Here is a 20,954-nt window from a genome sequence, read left to right on the forward strand (position 1 = left end):
AAGCTGATGAAGTACAAGAATGAAAAGCCAAAACAGTGAGAATGGACGACAATGTCCACAGCTGAGGTACCACGTACTCAACGTCAATCTCAACTTTTCTCCACATTAATATCATATTCTTTGAAGTATACAATGCAGCCAGATTAGGCCCTTTCTAGAAATTACCAATTCAAATGCATCCTTTTATTTGACAGTGTGAATGAACACTTATTGAGATAAGACACTGGGGAGAAAGGGAATTATCACATCACTGCAGAACAATCGAGTGGATGCCCACCCTAGTTTAGAATATACAAGCCCATTCTGGTGGTAGATGACATGAGTGTGCATGTTTATCGTCTTAGAGTAGGGAGGCCTTCCAACCTGTGACCTTAAAGCTACTTAATAACTTGTAATTCATTAAAAATTTTATAAGTGGGGGCTGGAGAGATGGCTCAGTGGTTAAGAGCACTGAATGCTCTTCCAGAGGTCCTGAGATCAATCCCCAGCAACTACATGGTGGCTCACAACCACTTGTAATGAGATCTGGTGCCCTCTTCTGGCCTGCAGGGACACATGCAAGCAGAATACTGTATACATAATAAATAAATAAATCTTTAAAAAAAATTTATAAGTGCAAATTCTCGTATAAACATAAGTAAAGATACATGGATCTATAAAACCTTTAGTATGATTAATGATAAGCTAAAGCAAATTTAAAATTACATTCAAGTGTGTATGTTATGGAAAGCATACATAAAAAGTTCCTAGGAATGAAAACTGAAAATTCAATGCCCACACTAAGGCCAGGGAAGCAGGTAGGCTAACTGCAGATCTTCACCACTCCTCTCTTCTCCAAATCCAGTGCTCCAGACTCACTCCCAGCTCCAGGGCAGATGACCTGCTGTACCTTCCCCTCTCTCTGTGCTGTGCCCCCATCTCTAGTGGATCAGACAGATTTTTCCTATTAACCTTCCATCCCCCAATTCATCGCTTAAATGCCAGCCCCCAACTTTAGCAGGCATTCCCTGGGAACCCACCAGCCAAGCTTCCCAATAAAGTAGTTCGGCAAGCTTCAGATCTCCATTCTCCCTCTTCTCCTCTAAATTCAATCCCCCTAGTCGACTCCCCAACTTTGTACCTGTGTGGCCACTCCTCATTCTCAGCACCCATTCCCAGGATACTAAGCAGATCCTGTTGGATCACCTAGCTATCCTGTGGATCCTCTTAGCCATTCCCAGCCTACCCCCATTCCTCAGTGTCAGGACTCAAAACCTAGAAACATATTTCACCTGGAACCCCCAGTGGCCACACCTGACAGGATCACAGTAGAGTTCCTATCAGGCAATATACAACCAAAACAAGAAGCATACAGAATCCCAAATATATTGGACCAGAAAAGAAATTAAGGAATTACCCTTGGCACATAATAATTAAAACACTTCACATACAGAACAAAGAACATTAAAAGCTGCAAGGGAAGAGGAATAAGAAATGTACAAAGCAGACCTGTTAAAATACCACCTGCTTCCTCAATAGATACTCTAAAACCCAGACTGACCTGGACAGACTTCAACCCAAAATGAATCAGAAGAGTATGGAAGGACATTACATACTCATCAAAGAAAAAAATCCACCAAGAGGTCATTACAATTCTTAAATCTAAGCATCAAACACAAGAGTACCAATGTTCATTTAAAAAAAAATGCTACAGCTTAAACCACATATTGGCCCTCACACACTGATAGTGGGAGTCTTCAATATGACACTATCTCCATTATGGACACTGTCTCCAACAAATAAGTTATCCAGATAAAAACTAAACATAAATGCTGGAGCTAAATGACATCATAAACCAAATGGACCTAACAGATATTTACAGAATATTTCACCCAAACACAAAAGAATATACCTTCTTATCAAAACTTCATGCAACTTTCTCCAAAATTGACCACATACTCAGATAAAAAGCAAGCCTCAAAAGACACAAGAAATTGAAATAACACCCTGTATCCTATCAGACCGCTATGGATTAAAGCTGGATATCAACAATAATAGACATAACAAAAAGCTTACAAATTAATGGAAACTGAACAACTCACTACTGAATGAAAAATGGGTCAAGACAACAATTAAAGACTTTCTATAATTGAGTGGAAATAAATATACAACACTCCCAAACTTCTGGGATACAGTGAAGGCAGTTCTAAGTGGCAAGTTCATAGCACTGAGTACCTCCACAAAAAAATTGGAGACATCGCATACAAGTGATTTAACAGCAAACCTGAAAGCTCTAGCACAAAAAAAAAAAAACCAAAACACTCCAAAAGAGTAGATGGCAAGAAATAATCAAACTCAGGGCTGAAATCAATAAAATAGAAACAAAAACAGTAAAAAGAATCAATGAAACAAAGATTTGGTTCTTTGAAGACTTGATAAGATGGACAAATCCTTATTCAAATTAAAGGGTGGGGACAGACTATCCAAATAAGCAAAATTAGAGACTAAAAGGGAAAAATAACAGACACTGAGGAAATCCAGAGACTCATAAGGATATACCTTAAAAACCTGCATGCCACCAAATTAGAAAATAAAAGAAATGAACACTTTTTTGGTATGTACCACTTACCAAAGTTTACTCAAGATTAGATAAGCGATTTACACAGATTTATAACCCCTAGGGAAATAGAAGCAGTAATTAAGTCTCCCAAACAAACAAATAAAAAAAAAGTCCAGGACCAGATGGTTTTGCACAGAATTCTATCAGACTTTCAAAGAAGAGATAATGCCCCTATTCCTCCAATTATTCCACAAAACTGAAACAGAAGGAACACTGCCCACTTCATTTTATTAGGATACAATTACCCTGATAACCAAACCACATAAAAACCCAGCAAAGAAAGAGAATTACAGACAAATTTCCCTTAAGAACATAGATGGAAAAATTCTCAATACAATACTTTCAAATCAAATCCAAGAACACAACAAAAAGATCATCCACCATGATCAAGTTTGTCTCATCCCAGAGATGCAGGGATAGTTCAACATATGTAAATCAATAAATGTGATCCACCACATAAACAAACTGAAAGAAAAAAAACATGTGATCATTTTATTAGATACAGAAAAGGCCTTTGACAAATCCAATTCACCTTGATGATAAAAGGTCTGGAAAGAGTAAGGATACAAGGAATATACTTAAACATAACAAATCCAGTTTACAGTAAGGCCATAGCCAACATCAACTTAAATGGAGAAACACTCAAAGCATTTCCAATAAAATCAGAAACAAGACAAGATTTTCCAACAAAAATCTATTTTCACTAAAAGAAAAAAAAAGTAATGCTCTGTATTGAAAAACAAAAGAAAAGAAAACTCAACACCTATCTTTTGCAGACCAAAGAATACTATGGTTCGTAGATTAAAAGGAAAAAAAATCTCTTAAATGTATGATGAAAGCAAATAAAAGGATATTATGTTAAGTATTAATCGCTACTCTGTGACATGAATATTTAACCTCTTATACATAAGCTATACATGTGTTAAATTTAGATCTAAAGTATACAACAAAATTTTATTCACATATTTGTAGGAAATCATTTTTATATACGCTGCTAATGGGTGGGAAACATAAAATTCTGCAGAGGTAACCTAACAATTGGCCTTAAAATGAAAATTCATTGATTCTCCATAAGACTAGTCCCTATTTATTTAGTATGAAAATATGCAAACATGTAAAGAAGAGAACACATTTAGAAAACTATTCAACACCACATTTTATTATAATACCAAAAGACTGGAAAATGTACGCACAAAAATAACCCCACATTTATCAATAGAGACATATTTCAAATTTGAGTTAATTACTTCTCTGTGAATGAATATCTTTCATATTTTAACTTTGTTCTCACATTTATACTTCTTAGCTTTCTTATAAAAGGGACGTGATAGCTGGTCTGTAACCATGGGAGATTTGAGAGTGAGACCCAGAAGACACAAAAGGTCATCAAAGACTTTCAGAAGAGAACTGACTTGACCTCCCTGCTCTGAAAAGAATCCAGCACAGCAAAAGCATCAAGTCAGAGGTAGGGAAGAAACCTTGACTCAGATCCCAAGCAATAATTAGTGTTCAAGGGGATAGAACTAGAAGGAAAAGGATTGAGGTCACGGATTAGGAGAAGAAACAGATGGAAGAATCAGTTGACTCATATCCAGGTCTTCCAGAAATAGTGAGAGAGAAGAAACAGAGACAATTGCTTCACAGAGTTGGGCTGTGAAATTTGCCACAAATTTAGGGAGCAATGTCAGAAATCTGAGGAGGTAAGAAACAGTTTTGGCAGAAGCTGATGAGAAAACAGGAAAGCCAATATGTCCTCCATAAGTGTTTAACCTTCGCAAGGTACATTTATTATGAGGAGAGCTTGTAGAACTGACAAGCTTTAGGTTTTGCTTCTAGGCACCTGCCATCTATCCATATAGGAGCTGTACAGGAAAGTGTCAGAACTTGGTTCTTAGTTGGTATGCAGATTAAATGAAGGGGCAAAACTCCCAGTGGCTAACAGTTCATTATAGACCCAGTCTGACCATTACATCAAGTGAGAAAGAATGAAATATGCCGTAAATGAAAAATTCCATAAGACAAAATAATTGTTGTCTTCCACTTATTGATTCTAAGACTGAATTCCCATGACATGGATTTCTCAGAGAAAAAAGAAGGGGAGGACATCACAGGAAAGGATCTCTCACATTGCATGCAGCCTGCAAAGTGTCAGCTCATTACTGACATTTTCCCTAACTGGTCTCATGAACATTATAAGTTACACATTATTTTCTTCCTTTGTGAAGTTGAGAAAATGAGCTCAGAGCACTTTCAGCAATTACCTAGCTAGAATCACAGAGAGGAGGAGATCAAGTTTGATCAAGTGATCTGACTCTAAAATTTCTATTTCTTCATGATACACATGCCCACAGACCTTTTCTGCAGAATCCAGCTATGTCTGCTGCTGTTTCAGATAGTGACAGAGAGAAGACCTATGTGCCATTCAAAGAGCAGGATATTGCTCAGGAAATCACAATATTCATAGAACCAGCATTGTTACATATATTCAAATTACACATGCAACAGTGAAGAGGATTCCTGTATGGACATTGGGCTGCAATATGAGACAGGAGCCCTGATATTAGGAGTCCATGCCTCCTAATTGGCAATAATCATGTAATCCTTTTGACTTGAAAAGACACATTATACTGTACTCAGAGTCTCTATGTCTCAAGACCATTTGCTAGAAAATATTCTTGAAAAGATTTCTCTAGATTAAAAGCCATCAGACCTTTGCTTATTAAGGATGCATACAGAAGAAAGAAGTTTAAAGAAAAATACTCATCAAAGCAAACCAATAACAACAGTATTGCTAAAAATTCACATCAATATTTTGAAGAGAGTTTACATTTCCTTAAAGTAGTACCTTTATGTATTTTCCCAGTAAATTCCCATAGATCTGAGTATGATCATTTTTATAATATTTTTTAATTTACTAGGCACAGAAATAGACTAAAAATTGGCCTAATAGGAATTTACTTAATTTCCAGAAAGTAATCAAATCCACACAATTATTTTTATATTTGTATTTTTAAAATTATTAATGTGTTAATGTGTAAAGATTCAAACACATGTCTTGTAGCATTCTATAAGCATTTTATATACTATAGATGTACTGCTTGTATGCAGTATACATGCTTTTTATATTCTATGCATTATTTTCATTTAATGGCACTTCATTAAATGAATGCAGCAAAATCATGAAGTATAGAATATATAAGTAACACTTTCAAGATTTTTTTTCTAGTAGAAAGCTAAGAAAGTTGCCTCATAAATTTGAGTGACACGAAACTCAAATTTTATCATATGGTTCCTAAAATTTATCATTTTATTACATTGTTTCTATGCAATATAGTTAAGTTATTGAACTTAGAATTGAACATAGAGTGACAATAAACATAGATGACAAAGCATCTTGGTAAGGGGTGTACACCCAGGACTATAATAGCTGAATCATAGTCCATCAAGATACGCATCACCTAATGAACGGGTAATGAAAATGTAATACATATACCCAAGGGAAATTTTTTTCAGAAAAAAAGAAATTATAAAAATTTTAGGTAAATGGATGAAATTGATGGAAATTATTTTGATGAAGTAACCCAGGCACAGGAAACCAAACATCATTTGTTCTCTCTCTTATGTGTCCCCCTAGCTTTGAATATTTAAGTTTGAATAGTCAACTTAGAGTTCCTGTAGAGGCCACAAATCTAGAAAGGGATCATTCGGAGGCTGCCTTAAGGGAAGGGTATAGTGTAATGCAGGTAATGTCAAAGGAGGAGGAGAATAGTGGAGGTGGAAGGGTTTCACAATGGAGGTGGGTAGGCAAGGGACAGAGAACGTGAAGAAGTTATCTTAAAAAGGAGGGACTATTCAAAACCCCGTATGGAAACCTACTATCCTGTAACCAAAATAAAAGATACACGCACATGTACATGCACACGCACATGCACACACACTCACCCATACAAATATCTATCCTCTCCAGAGCTTAGGGAGCATTGTATAAGGGGAAGAAAGAGTGAGAACAAGCACATAGGGAGAAGAGCTGAAAAAAAAAAAAAAAAAAAACAGACATTTTGTAAGCAATGCATAGCCATTGCTATCATGAACTTCATAACCGAGGATGACAATACTGAGTCTATATGAGAACAGCTCCATAAACATCTGTACGTTGAGTGGAGGGAGTTCTCAGGGGCTCTACACAACACTGGTAAACTATGTTCTCCTGATGGTTTCAGGAGAAGAGGTATCACTGTCTTCAGTGGTTACCCATTGGGGGTCCCATGAGGTTCCAATACGTAGTCCCAATTCAGTGGTCACACTTAAAATAATCTCCACCCCACAGAACATTTTGTTTTTCAAGGTATTTCTGTGTGTAGTATCTGAGTTAATATCCAGAAAATTCCTATAAAATATACAGGAAACATGTTAGAGAATTAGAAAAGACATCATACATTACTATGCTTGTCTTTTTAGTTGATAAATGTCTGAACTACTACATTTGACTAATGATGGTCAAGCTTGTTCTTGAAAGATCTGGGATTTTTTTTTAGTGGCTCATATTATATTAAGACAGAAAAGTTAGGCCACAAAATTCTCAATTAAATTAAGGCCAATCTATCTAGCTTTAGTTTCCTGTTTATGCTTTTGGAGTCATGGAAAGTAGGCTTAGTCTAATTCCTTCAAGAAAAGAGGAAATAACGTTTCTTGCCTTTCTGCCAAATTCTTAGTTTTGAACACAAACATGCCCAATGCTTGAGTTATTATATACTTAATCACATGAAAATCAAATATCCAGGCATAAATGGACCAATGGAAGCAGAAAATGACTCTGTCCAGCCTAGACTGACATACTGTACTTTCATTAATCTGAAAAACTTCCATTTACATTTCAGGGCTTTTTGTCTGTTTTATGACAACTATTAGTTCTGAGCCATATCTCAGTATCTCTTTATTGTTTTTGTGGGATAGAAGAAGAGTGACACTAGAAGAAAAGATGTGAGTCTTGGACTTGCGTTAATGGATTCAGGCCCATATCTTCTAAACCATCTTACCATTAAAATACATTAGCTTTCTAAATTGACATTTTATATCACCTTGAATTTTGTGGATATTCTTATATAAATGCCCTTAGGTGAATATCATAATTAGATATGATAGTGCTCTCTAAGCACAAGAATAGACACTTTCTCTTCTAATAAACAATGGTTGTAATTAATTTTTAATCATGTTAGCTCTTACTTGGGCTGATGCTGAGCTGAACATCAAGTTTTATGATAAACAGCTCCCTACATGGCCTACTCTAGTTGAGATGTGGTAGCTGCTCCAAACTTACTTAGCATGTGAGAAGGACACTAAAGAAGCCATTTATAAAGTTAACAGTGAAAACTAGCATTAAAACGCTGACTGACTCTTACTTCAATCTAAGCAATTATGAGGAGATCAAAACAATGAGGGAAAATTGAGCTGCAATCAGATAGTCTGGATATTGTAATGACAGATCTGAGGCAGTTTAGAAACTTGTATTAAAAAATAACTAAACAGATTGGTCAAGCATCACTTCAATTATGCATAAAAATACGGGTTGGGTTTTTCTATAGGCACAGTTTCAGCTACTTCAGGAATATTACATTTTCTTCCCTATGATTATGTCAAACATAAAAATCTTGCAATTGCTATGTCTATAATTAATGAGCATATAAAATTGAAGGAGGCCATAGGCATAGAAATCTGATTGACTAAATTATCTTGTACTATGTAATTTGAGACTCAAAACAGTAAAGACTATATAAATTATGACTTATTAGAATGAGTGGACCTAGGACATCAAGAAACACAGGCTTAATTACACATGTGGTCGATATGAGCACCTTGGCTTAAAGGAATAGTAAGTTAATCAGTACAAAACTCAGCCAAAGTGATTTTGTTTGAACATACTGGAAGTTTGCATTTTAAAAACAAATACTGCTTGGCTACATTAATTGATCATTTCCATGCAAAGGAGATTATTATGTGATTTTAATTACTTTCTAAATCTCCATATCTTAGAGATGGACAAAATTAGATTTGCTAATTAAATCTAAATGATCTATTATTATTTATTTATTTAACGTAACAATGAGTATTTGTGGTATTTTTCAAAGAATTCCTATCTCAAGTTATTACTATATGAAGGAGTTACTTGAAGGACACATATATCAACTAGCAAAAAATTAAGCCTCTCAGAATGATACAGCATGTGATTTGTTCTGTTTGAAATTATATTTACTCATGAATAAATTACAAACAATTTCATTAGGAGGGCTTTTGAGAGTCTGGTTTTTAGATTGATTATTTTAATAGTCTTGTCATGTATTATAAAGTTGTTTGTTACAATGCTTATGGAATTTGAACTGTAAGATTGAACTAAATTCATTCTGAGCCTGACAACATTATTTAATTAGATGAGACCTTGCCAATGGATTGCTTATGATGTCAGAATCAGATAGAATGCTGCAGGAAATAGTCATTTAAACTAAATATAAAAACTGTCCATGAAGAATATCCATTGTAGGGAGATTTCAACTGAATTCAATAAACTTCTTTCCTGAAGTTTCACTCAATGTCATAACATAGTTTTCCATTGCTTCGCTTGTGAGAAGATTAACAGAATCTCACGATGGAGCCTTCTGTGGTAGAGGGAAGCTGTTTTCCTAGGGTGAGAAGCCTTGGTGTAAAGAGCTGAAGAAGACAGAGACCCAAGATCAATTTCACTCTTAAATTCCCCTACAGAACTTAAGACCTTCTGGGAACTTTCTGCATTTCTGGAGATAGAAATACTCAGAAGTCAAATTGATTCTAAGAAAAGCCCAACATGCTTAACCACAGTGGAGGCAAAGCCCTAGCTCCAATAGTGTTGTCAGCTGCTCTGCTGATAATTATTTAAGAATGGAAATGCTGACATGCTAATATCCATGCTAATGTAGTCCACTGAGATGAGAAGCTGCTAGTCTCATCCAAACATCTTTTCTTTCATAAAATGGTTAGAACTGAGAATCATCCTGCCCAGATACAGGAAATATTTTCAAGCCTTCCCCAAACCAAGCTATGGTTATAGGGTTGAACTCACAACATCTCTGCCTAATGACAACTTCCTCCTCTATGTAAAATGAAACTGACTTTTCAAGTGGTATGTATCCTTGCCAGTTTTCCTGGGTGAGAGGTGACTCCAATTTAATCACAATGGCAAGCACACTATACTTGAAAGCAGAAGAATCTAACAGAAGGAAGTCCCTAACACTGCTGAGACGAGGGCTACCTCATTGGCTGTGATGGGCTTGATTATTGACTGAAATTTAAATAAAAATCAATTCTACTACATTTGTATAACACTAAAGCAGCAAATGTAGCTTATATTTAACACTAAAGCATCTAACCATCTTTATCCCAAGCCAAGTCTAAAATTCTCAAACAAATAGTAATTAGTCTACTCTAGGACATGACTCCAAATAGTGCTAAAAGGTAAATTTATATTGTGTAGATTACTGATAGATTTTTTTTTGCTGCAAAAACTTGTCAGGTTTTTTTTTTCAGTCTTTCATAGTCTCACACCATCAAAAAAAGCTTCATATATTTGAGGAAAACAGTCGCATTGCTCAGCCAGAAGCTAAATGCCAATTCTTTTAACCTTTCCTAGGCAGACAGACTTTTCTGGCCTTTAATCATTATGTCTCTGTCACTCTTGCCTGGGTGTTGTGCAGTTTCTCAGCGTTTCTTTAGACTATAATGATCACGTATGAACATTCACTGCACGGATAGCGTTCAATCTCTAAACAAGGCACACAGGCATCTTTAATCTAAAAGCTTGGTGAAGTTGGCTAGTTGGAACCCTCAGAGTCACCATAACATTCCCCTCATAGTCTACAAAAACACTTTATTCTTTCTCTAATTATTTTGGGCTACTATAAACAACCAACTTTACGATTAGTATGTTGCTTACTGACATTTCCTGTAATTTTGAATTTTATTATGTTCATGAGATTATATTATTTTTATAACTATATATATATGATACTGAGATCTTAATTCATTGTATTAAAGACACTCTTAGCAATAAAATTTCTAAGTGAATAGGAAAACAAGTATCTGACATGCTGTCCAGGTTGATTCAGAGTCCTAACTATTAAGGTCTGATCTTGAGCATCTACACTTTGTAGATTAGCCTTCAAATCCATGCAATAAAATCTGACTCTCATCAAATGAGGTCTGTTTTTCTCTCCTGATAATAAGGTTTTGTCTTTGTTTAGCTTCTCTGGGCTAATTTCTTTGGCTAATGGACTACTTGAGACTGGAAGGTCTGTAAACAAAGACGTCTATGTTCAACTCACAGGTTTTGGAGGCACAGCTGAAAAGGGGAGAGGCACATCTGACCAGGGTCTCCTGCTGAGTCATAAAATGATAGATGCCATCATGTGATAGGAATATCTGAGTGCAATGTTCAGACGCCTGCAGAAGAGATAAAACATGAGGAATAAATTGCCTAATTATAGCAGTGACGAATTCATTCCTCCAAGATCAAGTGTTCACTTACTTCCTATATGACAGAACATCAATCTTTTCATTGAGGGTTAGCCTATGTGTCCCACAGACATCTGTCTAGGCCAACACTCCTATTGATGAATTGGAAACCCAAGTCTCAATATAAGGTCCAATTTGGACACATCATAGAATCTTTTTTTTTCTAATAGATTTATTTTTTACTTTATAGAAAATTTTAATAGAAATTGTTTTATATAGTAATTTCCCCTATAAAATAATGTAGATTATAACTAATAACTTTTGGAAACACATCTGTTTCACAAAGCTCTGTAATTTTTTTTCTTTTTTTATTAATTAATTTTTTTTAACTTTACATCCCAGCAGCAGCTTCCCCTCCCTCCTATCTTCCTGTTCCCTCCCCCTCCCCTCACCTCCCTAGTCCCAGCCCTCATCCACTCCTCTGTTTTTGTTCAGAAAGGGGCAGGCCTCCCATGGATATAAACAAAGCATGGCATGTCAAGTTGAGGTAGGACTAAACTCCTTCCCTTGTATTAAGGTTGGGCAAGGCAACCCAGCATGGGGGAATAGGTTCCCAAAAGCCAGCTCAAGCATTAAGGAAAGACCCTGATACCACTGTTAGGAATCCCACAAATAGAGGAAGCTCAAAACTATCACACACATGAAGAGGGCCTGGGTCAGTCCCATGCAGGCTCCCTAGCTCTCAGGCCAGAGTCTGTGAGCTCCTATGAGCCCAGGTTAGTTGTTTCTGTGGGTTCTCTTGTGATAATTTCCATCAATTTCATCCATTTACCTAAAATTTTTATAATTTCTTTTTTTCTGAAAAAAATTTCCCTTGTGTATATATATTACATTTTCATTACCCATTCATTAGGTGATGCGTATCTTGATGGACTATGATTCAGCTATTATAGTCCTGGGTGTACACCCCTTACCAAGATGCTTTGTCATCTATGTTTATTGTCACTCTATGTTCAATTCTAAGTTCAATAACTTAACTATATTGCATAGAAACAATGTAATAAAATGATAAATTTTAGGAACCATATGATAAAATTTGAGTTTCGTGTCACTCAAATTTATGAGGTAACTTTCTTAGCTTTCTACTAGAAAAAGACCAAATAACGTATAAAGAAAGACCTATCAGAATTACACCCAACTTCTCAGTGGAGATTTTAACAGCCAGAAGGTCCTGCACAGATGTTTTGCAGACACTAAGAGACCATGGATGCCAGCCCAAACTACTATACCCAGCAAAACTTTCAACCATAGACTCTTAGAGAAATTAAGGTACAAATCAAGGTTGGCAGAGTCACAGCACAATGCCAGATTGTTTATTTCCCCATCCCCAGTGTGTGTTATCATCCTAATGGTCGCCAGGAGCTGTCATGTCCTAGAAAAGGATAAATGGTACATAACAGTTTAATCCTTGTCATTAAGAAATCAATGTGGCCGGGCGGTGGTGGCGCACGCCTTTAATCCCAGCACTCGGGAGGCAGAGCCAGGCGGATCTCTGTGAGTTCGAGGCCAGCCTGGGCTACCAAGTGAGTCCCAGGAAAGGCACAAAGCTACACGGAGAAACCCTGTCTCGAAAAACCAAAAAAAAAAAAAAGAAATCAATGTGGCCGGGCGGTGGTGGCGCACGCCTTTAATCCCAGCACTCGGGAGGCAGAGCCAGGTGGATCTCTGTGAGTTCGAGGCCAGCCTGGTCTCCAAAGCGAGTTCCAGGAAAGGCGCAAAGCTACACAGAGAAACCCTGTCTCGAAAAAAAAAAAAAAAAAAAAAAAAAAAAAAAAAAAAAAAAAACAAAACAAAAAAAAAAAAAAAAAAAAAAAAAAAAAGAAATCAATGTGATTTCTCATAAACCTGAACTAAGAAGCATTTCCTTTTACTTTGATAGCCAAAAGTGCATCAAATGGTTTCAAACATTATACAGGAAGACCCAGAGGCTGTGGAGATGGACCAGTGATTAAGAGGCAAACTGCTCTTGAAGAGTCGAAATTATAGTCCTACTATTCTCATAACAGGATAGATATAGATTCGTAAGTCTCCAATTAAATGTGTCACAGCTTCCATTTTGGTCTTAGTGCACTTTCAGTACGCCAGGCAAATGTCTTGATGTTGTTTTTTCCTGGGTGGTTTACAGTGACCACATTTTCACCACTTATGAAAGCATATTATGCTTTCCTTGTCTCCTTTTGCATTTCTGTTTAATTCTAACATCCAGCAGATTAAGAAGCAAGTTTATTACTTGCTGTGTTATGTTTTACTCAGGAGTTCTCTGATGACTTAATTACACCCAGTAGACATACAAACGTCCTGGGTATGCCACTGTGCTTATGTGGTTGTATCATTGTTACTTTGGTTATAAATACGATACTAGATTTTGATTCTTGTGATTATAATCTGCATGGGGAAATTAGAAACAGTCCAACAGGTCATAGAGTAAACTACTCTTGCTTTAGGATAAGACAGAGATAACTAGGATTGTGGTCTTTATTTCTTATTGTTGGGTGAGTATTATCAAGGCCAGTTACACTATGATTCCCTTTCTTATCTGAAAGTTGCGTTTAGGATATCTCCTTGCAAGACAACGTTCACAATAAAATCCATCACCCTGGTATCTCCAACCCTGCACTTCTTGCTAGAATTGTTTACCAGAGCTAGGAATTCATAGGAATAATTTCCAACTTCTGTAAAACTTTACTGCAGGAAGCTTAAGGAATGACATCTTTAGTATGCATCACACCTCTGAGAGTTGACAAGCATTAGAAAAAGGACACAAAAGCTGTTATTTTCCATCCTGCTAGTCTCTAGAATTATAGATCTGTAGTCAAACTGTGGCTTCTGTAGATTGTTTTATGAAAATTTGCCGTGTGTGTTTTTCTCAAAATAATGCATTAAATGATGAAACACTGACAGCTACAAAGATCAAGGCTTGGTACCCACTCATCGTAATTCAGCTCTAATCTCTGCTGTAACTGTAAGTTTCTGTCTTTTGCTTTGCTCCTTTGCATAACATGTCCTTATCGCCTCCATTTTCATTATATAACCCTGGGCATTGTGGATCATGATAAAGGATATTGAGAGAACTTGCTTCAAAATGCTCTAAAATTTCTATTAGGAGGAAAGACATCCTTCATTCACACTCTCTGATGACTTTTTGGGGAAGTTTCAAATTCATTATCACTTGACATAAACATTTTGGTGCTGTCATTAAAACTAAATTGAAAGACTATCTCAGGGTGTGGGGGTTATATACAATTTATCCAGGTTATGCATTAAATATACTTGAACAAAAATGTACTCTAAGATGTACATTATGTATAACAAAACACATTTTAAATAATTAGCATTCTGTATAATGGTGTCTTTTTAAGTCACATGAAACAACATAGCCTTAAAGAGGAAAATGTGTGATCTTTCTGGTGTAAAACACAAGGACTATTTCAATTCTGTCTGCAGGCTAAAGGGTGATTCTGCATCCTGAATATTTCCACAGATATTGGCAGATATAAAGCACCACCCAGTATCTTTGGAAATAGTGTTACACGCCCCTGATAAATTCTAGGGTGAGTGTTTATGATTTTCTCTGGCTACCATCACAGACCACTACAGAAGATACTCGACCAAAGCCTTTATGTTTTTCACGGTTCTGGGGATAGTTCAGGGTCCAAGTATTAGCAGGCTTAGTGTCTCTAAAGACGACTTTCCTTGATTCATACATGGCTTTCATCTGAGGCTGTCTTCTCACTCTGGGTACCCACATTCCACATGAGATGGTATCTCATCTTTATCTACTAAGAGAACTAATCATTTTGGATCAGGACCTAATTCTCAGAACCTCAAGGGTTCATTCGCTCTTTCTAGGTCATAGTTTCAAAAAGTTAAATTGGTGTCTACTCTTTGAACACATACCTTTTCTCTGGGGGTGGGGTAAATGGTTGTCAGGACATCCATAACAAAGCCTATGCTTATAATTCTTCAGTATCCATCTGCTTTGTAGTTCACAACCCCAGTATCTCAACATAACCTTACTGGTAAGGGAGGAAGAAAATTTTATCTATGAGTTAACTTTTGATGTCTGTTCCTTGGGGAGTACAGTGGTGGTTTAAATGGTCCCAGTATACATTCTAGGAGAGAAGCCCTCTTTTCAGCTGAACATTCAGTAGATGTTCTTAGTCTAGAAAATTATGTCTTCTTTATTAGACATAGACTACCTATAGCAAGCACAAATATACCTTAATGACATTCAGTATGTACACTGAAGTGACCTAACACACTAACAGATCTTAAGTAGTTTCGCTATTTTAGGGAAAAGTGAGAAGATAAATAACACTTTCTTTGCTTTTTGCTTTTTTTTCAGTGTAAAATGAAAAGCTAAAGGTGAAAGAGGAAAAGGGAAGTGATGACTAATATATACACAGCTTCATTTTGGATGACGAAGGTTTTGAGATTAGATAGTCATGATGGCTATACTTTTTCCAAACATTTTCCTCTAAAAAATATACTGAATTGTATACTTGCAAAGGGTGAATTTTCTAGTATCTCAATAAAGCTGTTAGTGAAAAAGAGTTGGTAGGGGTGGGGATTTCCTATGTGGATGTGGGCCTTCTTTTTATAGAGTGAATGCTTTAATTTCCCAGCAGTACTCTAGGGATTTCTGATTTATCTGTATGATCACACTGTTAAATGATGAAGTTTATGAAAATAGTTTTAAAATAGTGAGAGTGTACATGGTGGTTTGTTTTGTTTGTTTGTTTGTTTTTTAAGGAGGGAGTGATAAGAACAAATTTATTTTGAGTGATTACAGTGGCCCAGGAGTACACCATCTGTTTTCCTCCAATTCTATGTTCCAATGTGGAAGCAGTTTCATGAGTTTTATAGTTTTGCAGAACAAACGAAAGTCATAAATCAAGGAAAGTCTAAAATGCATCAGAGGGGCAGGCACAGAGAGAGTCTTATAGGTTTTAGGAAGCAATAATGTGCAGTGTCTAGGAAACTCAAATTTATGGAGAAAAATATTGTATGTTCAATTTCTGCCTGTGCCATTTGCTAGTTTTATAATGTAGGGCAAATCACTAACCTTTACACAAGCATACATACATGTACATATAAATATATACAAAATTTATGCTAAGTATGCTTATTTGAATCTCACTGATAAAGACGGGACCTGATCAATAGCATATAGCAAGTGCCTGATATGTTGACAGTGAGAAGAAAGTATAGTGAATAAGAATGGTGTAATATGAAATACTTTGACTCCAAATCCTAATATGGCTTCTGACAAGTTACTAAGTTTCTTTTCTCTTCATCTTTTTCATCAATAAAATGATGCTTCTGGTTACCTGTGTCTAAATGACAAAAGATTGCAAAGCTTGAGGTGGCTAAAATGAGTGAGTATTCATTTCCTGCTCCATAGGCTGCTTGATCATAGCTGCTCACTTCTCATGTGACTTCAAGCAGATACCCACTGGGACGGCATCTACAGTCTTTACGGGTTAGACATGATGATGGCACACATGGTTGACAGTGTTTTCTGGGTACACAAAGTCAGAAATAAAGATTTGTACTCCCATTGAGACTGTATGACCATGTTTCACTTGCTGGATTTCTTCATGGGTACGTTTTCTCATCTGGAGAGTGAGGGGCTCAGGTTAGACCTCGAGCCCCTGGGCTAGTTCTACTCAACCCTATTTCACTACTTCTTCTGTGACAGTGTGCATCCACTCACCAGCACTGTATTATTCCTCTCAGGTGCTACAATGAGTCAGCATTGATTTCACAGAGCCCCACTCCCTGATGGGAGCTGATTGATTGAAATAAGAATGCTTCAAACAACATTTTCTCAGAGCAATGGAAAATGAGGCTCAGGTGCACATCCACACGAGGCGAACTGACAGAGGAATAGCTGAGGACAATCATGGCCAAACAATATTGACATCGATCAGCAGATACCATCTGAAGTCACGTTGGGATTGGAGGGGCAGGTCCAGGTATATCACATGTCAGTCTCAGGGACTTTGAGGCTGAGATCCAGAATGAGCATCAAGCTCTGAAGTTCCCAGGATTTGTTACTGATTGCATTATAATGAAAATATAGGCACTACTTTCCATTTCCATCCTTATATGAGTGTATTTCATCTGAGTTTCTCTGCAATGAGTTTGAGGAGACAATGTCTGCCTGTGGAGCTCTAATTTGGTTTCTAAGTCACCTTCTAAATGCTTCTTTAAAAGTGACATTCTTCTGGTTTGTCTTCACTGCTTGCATGGGAAATTTAACTCCTGCACTAAGCTGTTCAGGTGTCTCCCTTATCATCTCCTTTATTTTACCCACTTTTTGGAGTATAATTCTTCCAAGCTCAAGGCATCTGTTCATTCTGTGCTCTTTCATACCATCATTGACTTTAACATGTCTTTTTATTATTACAGTTTCAATAAGGTATCATCACTCCATGAGAACGTTTTTCCTTTTATGTCCTGAATGTGTGACTTGTCAAAATTATCACAATCGTAGTGTTTCAGGCAGCATTATGCTTAACTCATACCAAGCTACATGCTCTAACTCATCTTCTTGGAGTTTATTCTGAAATGTATAACTGAGAATATCTAGAGTCGAATAGTAATAATGCATATTTATTGAGGAATTACTATCTGACAGTCATGGTTCTGTTTGTTATACATTGCTTCCTTAAATTTTTCATAATTGTTTGAGATGGGCAATATTATCATACCAACAATAATAAAGAAAATGAGTCACATATGTCATATATAGATAAACAAAAACATATGTTTACAAATATGATTTTAATCCTGTTTATTTGATCTCAAGGATCATGAACACAATTACTATGCACATTCATTTTTAAACTTAGGCTGTGTTTGGACTACTAACACAATTTCCAGTGACTACATATGAGAGCAGTTTTAAGAGACAAGCGTCAGTACTAAGTGACTTTGCGCCTGGTGTTACCAAAGAAGCCATAGTAATGAAATATTTTCATTATTATCAGGTATTTAACCATTTTTATTTTCTCAACTTTTTTTCCCATCCTCATGAAAACGTTCCATGTTCTATATGTACAATAAAAGGAACATGAAGTCAGCTGGTTCCTACTAAGGAATAATCTCTGTCGCTGTAATTTTCGGTATCATATCTTAGCAAAGCATGAAGCTGTGTTTGTTTACAGCTCTGACTCACCTTTCAACACTGTGATGACAGTACTGTCTCTGTCTCTGTCTCTGTGCTTGCCTAGAAACAAACACAAGTAAGGAACTCATTTATCCTAAGTCAATTATCTCATACGATGTTTTGTTAATTATGTTTGTTGGTATTAAGACAAGTCACAAGCTTCTATTTTCCATGATGAAAATCTCTCTTAACAAACTTTGACTTTTTTTTTTTTAAAGAAACAAATCCTTTCGTTACCCTTCAGTCAAGCTGCCATGATATTTTGGAGGATAGAAATTCTAGTCATAAGAGTATCGGCAATTATTTTGGGATACGCAGATCATTAGAAATATAAACAATAAAAGAGAACATGTTAAATAGCTAGCCCTTAAACTAAAAATACTATTTGACTGAGATTCCTCTTTGATTTGTTCCTTATAAAACCCAGAATTTGAAAAGAAGCCAGGTATTACAAAAATATTAAACTTAAAAAAAAAATCCCAGAGGTATTACAATATACAAACAATGCTTTATGGGAAACAAAGTAAATTTTATCCTTATAAAAACACAAGATTAATTTATGAGATCAAAGTTGGGGTGACAGGGATATAAGATATAGAAAAAATTCTGGCCAGCCTGGGTGAAGACCCAGAGTTTGATCCTAAGCACTGCAAAAACAAATAAACTATATGAATGAACATGGGAAGACATGAGTGAGAAGCAGGAGTCACAGATGCTGTAGCTTGAGGATGGTGGATAAAATCCAAGGAAGATGATCTAAACAGAAAGCAAAGTGATGTAAAGCCACCACGATGATTTCTTAAATGCCCAACTATTTCTTATCTCCTGTGACTCTGGATAGGCTGTGATGAAGAAGAACCACAGATATCCATGTGGGTCTGATCCCGCTCTCTCGTGTATTAGTTCCTTGTGGCTGCTGTAACAAATTTCTGCCAATAGGGGAAATTTATCATCTGCCAGTGATGAAGGTCACACATCTGAAATTAAGAGGATAGACAGGGGGTGTTGCCACCACAGACTCTAGGAAACACTATCTTCCATGTTTCTTCCAGCTTCTGTTAGCAGCTCTCACTTCTACTTTACTTTGTCTGTCTCAGATTGCCTTCTGTTTCTCATAGGCAGTTATTAGATTTTGAATTCACCTGGACAACTCTGGCTGATGCCATCTTTGGATCCTTCACTCAAGAACATTTACAAAGACTTCCTTTACTTTAACCAAATATGGTAATATTAACAGGTTCCAGAGATCTTACTGGTAGTTCATATCTGGGACAGATGTTTCCAGTTTCTGGTTATTTCACTGAAGAACAATATAAGTGAACATGGAGATTGCAAATTGTGGTGATATTTTATCTGTGTCCCCCAATAAAGCTTATCTCAAGATCAGAGGAAAAAGCCAGCCACTATAGTAAACATAGAGGTCAGGCAGTGGTAGCACAAGTCTTTAATCCTATCACTCAGGAGGCACAGATCCATCTGGATCTCTGTGAGTTCAAGGCCACACTGGGAACAGAGCCAGGCATGGTGGCACATGCCTTAAATCCCAGCACTAGCCACAAAGGTCTGGAGGTCTATACAAGACAGACAGGAAGTGACAGAGCTGGGCAGGAAGAGAAAGTGATGTAGCTGGGCAAAGAGGAAATGAGATGGCAGAACAGTAAGGCATATAGGCGTGGGTATACCAGAAGTAGGTCTTTTTGGAAGCTGCTGAGTTGAAGTGAGGTTAGCTGTGGCTTCTCTTATTCCTCTGATCTCTCAGGTTTTAACCCCAATATCTGACTCCAGGTTTTGTATTCATAAGACCGTTTAACACTTCGTTCTACAGCAAATCAGCAAACTTCAAAATTCAAGAGCAAAGCAGCAGTACATTTCTGAAAAATGGTGTCACTCTTGAGAGCTGGCCATGTGAGTCAGAGCATGCTCCAGGGCCCCAGTTATCATTTGGGGTACTCTTTTATGAGACTCAAGAGAAAAAGGAGTTCAGATGTTAATAGGTGTGATGGGGGTGGTTCCTGACTTTGACAGGCTTGAATTATTTAAGCCTTTGCTCACTGTGTACATCTCTTCCCATAATGAGTATGATTTTGGTTGTATGAATGCCCAGTTATGCACTGGCATAAGATGGTGAAAAGAGGTGGTTCTTCTTTATTTTCCTCCTAAAACCTGACCAAGAAGTCTCAGTTCGACCTGCTGCATAGGCACCCAAAACTGCTTCAGTCCAGATCAGGCCACCTTCCTTAGTTTCAGAGTTTTCTCTGGGAATTATTTAATAAAAATGTCCTATCATTAAAAGGATGTTAAGCAGAATCATTGATTTGCCTTTAGATTCACAAGCAGCCTAATGATGCAAGTGTGGGGGATCAGTAGTATCCTAGGTCACCAATAGGTTGCTAGGTGCATTATTATGAGAAGTCTATGTATATAGTCCAAAACAAGTAGAGTCCCAGATTGTCAAACTGCTTTTTATGCTTGCCTGCATTAGATAAATGGACATACCTTTTGAGGGTCTGCAATTCAACTTTCTGAGTCACAACTTGTTTCTCACAAGACTCTTTGATTCAGTGAAACAATCCCATTTCAGGTGGTGATCTTCCCTCCTTCAAGTGAGTTTGAGCTGGTCTTACAGCAGATTAAACGGGGGGG

General features: G+C 36.8%; 1 long non-coding RNA gene across 1 annotated transcript in view; it reads right to left on the reverse strand.

The window, feature by feature from the left end:
• The window catches only part of LOC128119767 (uncharacterized), a 564,116-nt gene that overhangs the window by 451,497 nt on the left and 91,665 nt on the right, over nt 1-20,954 (reverse strand). Inside the window, exon 2 of the long non-coding RNA XR_008221668.1 lies at nt 10,948-11,065. This is a non-coding gene — a long non-coding RNA (uncharacterized LOC128119767). The remainder of the gene's footprint in view (nt 1-10,947; nt 11,066-20,954) is intronic.

Source organism: Peromyscus californicus, unplaced genomic scaffold, assembly GCF_007827085.1.
Source record: "Peromyscus californicus insignis strain IS unplaced genomic scaffold, ASM782708v3 Scaffold_24__1_contigs__length_46423439, whole genome shotgun sequence".
In the NCBI taxonomy this organism is placed as follows: domain Eukaryota; kingdom Metazoa; phylum Chordata; class Mammalia; order Rodentia; family Cricetidae; genus Peromyscus; species Peromyscus californicus.